Genomic DNA, 4,796 nt, shown 5'->3' with positions numbered 1-4,796 from the left:
GGAGTGAAATGCCTGCCAGGGAGAGAATGGTCCAGGTTGTTAGCTGCAGCAGGTTACAGCTGAACCAGAGACAAAAGCGGCTCTAGGGAGCAGAGCACAATGTAGCCCAGAGGAGAGCCCAGAGAAGGGGCAGAGAATCTCAGAAACCACTGAGGTGGGTGAGGATTCCTGTGACTCAGTAACACAGGGAAGCGGGGTGCTTCCAAGTATGGGAGGGGCTCAGACTAGCTCCTTACAGCAGAAGGCAACATGCCCTCGGTGCAGGGGAGGTGTTGTCAGTGATTAAGGAAATAGTCCCAGTTGTTGGCTGGCAGAGTTCTGCAGCTGAAGGAGGGGGCCCAGAGGAGGAAACTGGGGAAGGAATAGTGGGGGTACAGGAATGTCTCCTCATGAGTCATCTGGGCCAGAACACTAGGAGGATGGCTGGGTCAGCATCTGTGCACCCAGGCATGCAGCTTGTGACCCAGGTTTTGAGAAGGAACTGTATAACTGACTTCCTGGAGGGGAGCAGTCACACAGCTGGCTTCTCAGGGACAGAGAAAGGGGTGACAGAGGGTACCCCAATCCAGGTCCCAATTTTTTCAAGACGCTATGTCTGATACGTTTTTGGAAAGTAAATGTGTCTCTTTACATCAAGATGCAGCTCCAACACCTGTCACAGCAGAGGAGTTGAGACCAGGAAATTGCTAGGTGGCCGTCTGCCAGAATACAAATGACCCAACTCATGGGGGCAGGGGGCTTTCCCCCAGGCTGGTGAGACACAGAGAGCAGTTATGGGAAAGCTGCTGGGAAAGGGTGAATCCAAGCAAAGGTTGAACACCCCTAGCCCAGAGAGCACGGATCACAGCCCTCTAGGGGGCAGGGGAGGACTCAGTGCTGGGAGGGGGAAACACAGGGTAACCCCTAAAGGGGAGCAGCATTTCCTACATACACATACAAGTCCTGGGGTTGGGAAACTGCTCCCCACAGGGCCAGCCAATGTTCAGGACCCCCCTGGGCCCTTATCTTGCCAGATCCTGAGATATCAAAATACCAGAAACATGCGTAAATTAAGAGCACACACAGAGGGGAACACTGGAGGGAAAGAAAAACCAGTGACTGATTACATGGGAGAGAATCAAAGGACACCATGGGTAACGAACAAACTAAATCTCAAAGTACACTATCGGAACGGAGGGGGTGGTATCCTAAAGATACTTGTAAACACCCATCTGTGGTGATAAATGTTGGTATTAATGTTAAGTTTTGAGGCTAAGAATTTCGACACGGATGTTACACCTTATGATGATGCTACTTTTCCATTAATACCTGTAAACCGGTTTAAAGTTTATCACAGCAGAGAAACCATAAAAAAACCTGGTTTGCTGTGTGTGAATGGGGAAACTGAGGCACGCTGCCTCATGGCCTTTATGGCTGGATGCCAAGAGAACTATACCCAGAAACTGCCTTCAAGATAGTCAGTGACTAACCCTCCTTCAGTAAACTAAGAGGGGAGTCTGATGCTCTGTACCTCGAGGGAACACCCTACAACCCTATGTTCATCTTTATAAAATGATTGTGTGGCATCCAATGCAAAGCTTGTCATGTTGGATATCTTCGGAAGGCTCATGATGCACTGAGCTTGGTTGGTATAGTGATGTTATAGTAATTGTTACAGTAAAGTTATAGGATATAATTTCATGTATATAGTTATGAGGCTGAAAATGTATCCTCATGGCTTAAAGCAAGCCCACGCAAAAACTCTCCAAGAACAGAGAGGCAGTTCACACCGCGTCAGGGGATGGATGGGACAAACCCAGCCCAGCCTCACAGGAACAATGGACACTGGCTTAGGCAGCAACAAAAGAATCTGTTAAACCCTGGAGGGAATCACCTCCTTCATTTGGGCAGTTGGGGACTGATGAGGGTAATGCTCACCTGACTCTGAAGGAGGGGCGGGGGCAAAGCCAAGAGAAAAGAAAGGACATGATAAAAGGGAGAGACATTTTGCCAGTCTGTCTCTCTTCTGCCTACATCTACAGACACCACCAGCACAAAGAGACTGAAACGCTGATCAAAAGGGAGAGCCTGACTGAAAAGTAACCAGCCAGCCTGTGGTGAGAAGGCTCAAAAATTTGTAAGGGCACTGAAAGTGTTAAGATCAGCTTAGAATGCGTTTTGCTTTTATTTCATTTGACCAAATCTGACTTGTTAGGTTTTAAGTGATTATAAGTCAAAGCATATCTTTATAGCTAATAAATCTATTTGTTTGTTCTACCTGAAGCCGTGCATTTGGTTTGCAGTGGTCAGAGGCTCCGCTTGGGATAACAAGCCTGGTCCATGTCAATTTCTTTCTTAAATTGAAGAATTCCTATAAGCTTGCAGCATCCGGTGGGCATAACTGGATACTGCAAGACGGAGGTTCCCAAGCTTGTGTCTGGGAGCGGAGATATTGGCTAGTGTCATTGGCTTGCAAGTAGCTGGGATCAGCTTACAAGCCAGACACTGTGCAGGAGCGGCCCAGGAGTGGGGGGCTCACAGCAGAGCAGGGTAAGGCTGGCTCCCAGAGTCAAAGATTGGAGTGACTGAGCAGATCACTGGTCTGGTTAAGGGAATGTCACAAGAACCAATTGTTTTAGTTAATGAGAGCCACCAAGATTCCAAGCCACCATGAATGGCCCCCACTTTGCATAATTTCAATAGGACTTTAGAGTAATACTTCATATTTCTAGCTTCAGAGACAATAATGATACATTCATACAAATAGGATGGGCACACTCAGTAGATCATAAGCTGTGTAATGAGACCTTTCGCATAAAGCATATTCCAGTTACATCATAGTCACACTTATAAACCTATTTTTATAAAGCACATGCACTGTCATGGGGGGAGGCAGAGGGCAGGAGACGCTGGCATCTTGAGACTGGAACCACAGCCGCAGCACTCTGGGGTGAGGGGCTGGGCAGGAGGCATGGGTGAGGGGGTCCCCTGCCCTATGCCCCACACCACCTTCTCCATCTGCCTCAGTCACCATTCCTTCTCCTTCTACCTCATTGGCCCCACCCTACCGTCTGCCCCACTCCACCCATCCCTCCAGCCCCAATACACCCCACCTCCCCTTCCTTGACCCTGCTTCCGTCTGCAGCTACCTCCCCCGTCTTCCCCTCCCCACTCGGCCTTCCACTCCCTTCTCCACCCAGCTCCCCGCCTTCCCAGACTTCCTCTCTGCGGGTGGGTGCCCTCCTTTTCCTTGCCGATGGATGCGAAGGCTTCAGTGCATCCCCAGCGACGGCTCAGGAACACCCATCCGGCCCCATGCACTTGACAAGCCAGCGGGTTGTTCAAAGTCCCATCCTAATTCCTGGCACTGGGAGCAAGGGGCTGGGATGGGCCTGCTCTTGGGCAGCTCTTTGGAAGTGGGGCAGCGGCCGGGGCACTGGGGCGTGTACAGTGGGGGAGCAGAGAGAGCCACTGAACGAACCTGCAAACCTTGGATAGGATGGAAACTCCCTCCTGCCAGGGAGTGTAGCAGCCCGCGCGACTTCCCCTAGTTCCAGGCTCCAGCACCTCAGGGCAGCAGTCCCAGAACTGCCCCGTCACCCGATCCTTCCTCCCGTGCCAGCAACAGGGGGCGGCTCTGAGGCTGATGCTCTCAAGGGGAGCAGCCCCTGCGGAGGGCAGACACTGGGGAAGCCCAGCACTGGCTGGCGCCTACCCCTGCTCTCCCTGTCAGCTCTCAGGCTCCTCCGCCTCTGGCCAGAGGCTTCTGGGCTGCAACAGCACCACCCTGTGTCAGTTTGGGGGCCAGCACTAGGGCAGAACAAAGCTGGAAGGCCTGTCTGAGGGCACGGCTGCCCCTAAACCGCTAGGGCTGCACTGCCAGGGCGCTCCAGTCTAGGGGAGAACGGAGGAGCTGAGGGAGACGGAAGGAGCCTGGGGGTGAACCTGGAGGGTAGTTGGGTGTGGGTGGGACAATACGGAACAGTTTCTTTGGGGACGGGGGATTGTTAGGGAGTTGGGTCCCCCCTCCCATTCAGCCTCTGGGTCTACAAATCAGACTCAAACCTTTCTCCTCTTCTGATCCTCTAAACTGCTCCCTCTGTGCCAACAGGGACATTTTCACAGGGGGAAAGGAATGAAACTATTCTCTCCTGTGGGGACACTGCCGAGAGACACAGACCCAAAGCCCACACTTCTGGAAAGCACTATGTGTGAGAACCAGCCTCTTAAGTAATTTATGAAACAGCACTAGAGCAGAAATAAGAAAAGCACCCACCTCAGAAAGAGAAAATAGAGAAACTGACAGAAAACACAGCTCAAGGTTACAAATAAAAGAGCAATATGGGACACGTTTTTTCTTTTTTTGAACCATCATGCTCTCCCCAGGGGGAGGTGCACCATACCCAGCAGGACTGCAATACCAGGCTGATGCGTGGAGTGGATGGAGCAAGCCTCTATTCCAGATCCCTGTTCCAAAAATCCCTTCAATTGAGTTCTCAGCTAGAGAACATATCAGAGATTAAACTGTTAAGAACAGATTTAATAATTTTATTAAGATGATGTTGAAGTAAAAAGAAAATGGTACAGAGTTTAAGCATAGAAGTTTCTGTTTATCAGGGAATAAGGTACAGATTATCAAGGGGTGCGAAATTCGGCTTAGGAGCTGGTGGCGTAAGGAATACATAATCTGCAATCTCCCCGATTGGGGGTAAAAGTTTAACCGGTCAAAGTACAGACATTGAGATATGGGGGTATGTTGTCCATATAATGGCTATGTTCAGGTGTGGAGTATAATGAGCGGATACGATGATGAGGAT

General features: G+C 50.5%; 1 non-coding gene across 1 annotated transcript; it reads right to left on the bottom strand.

The window, feature by feature from the left end:
- Positions 1 to 4,366: 4,366 nt before the first annotated feature.
- Positions 4,367 to 4,558, bottom strand: LOC125629410 (U2 spliceosomal RNA). Its single transcript, XR_007354416.1, has one exon. It is a non-coding gene; the product is annotated as a U2 spliceosomal RNA (small nuclear RNA).
- Positions 4,559 to 4,796: the final 238 nt, after the last annotated feature.

This window comes from Caretta caretta, chromosome 22, assembly GCF_965140235.1.
Source record: "Caretta caretta isolate rCarCar2 chromosome 22, rCarCar1.hap1, whole genome shotgun sequence".
Lineage (NCBI taxonomy): Eukaryota > Metazoa > Chordata > Testudines > Cheloniidae > Caretta > Caretta caretta.
This window is presented reverse-complemented; position numbering and strand designations above follow the sequence as displayed.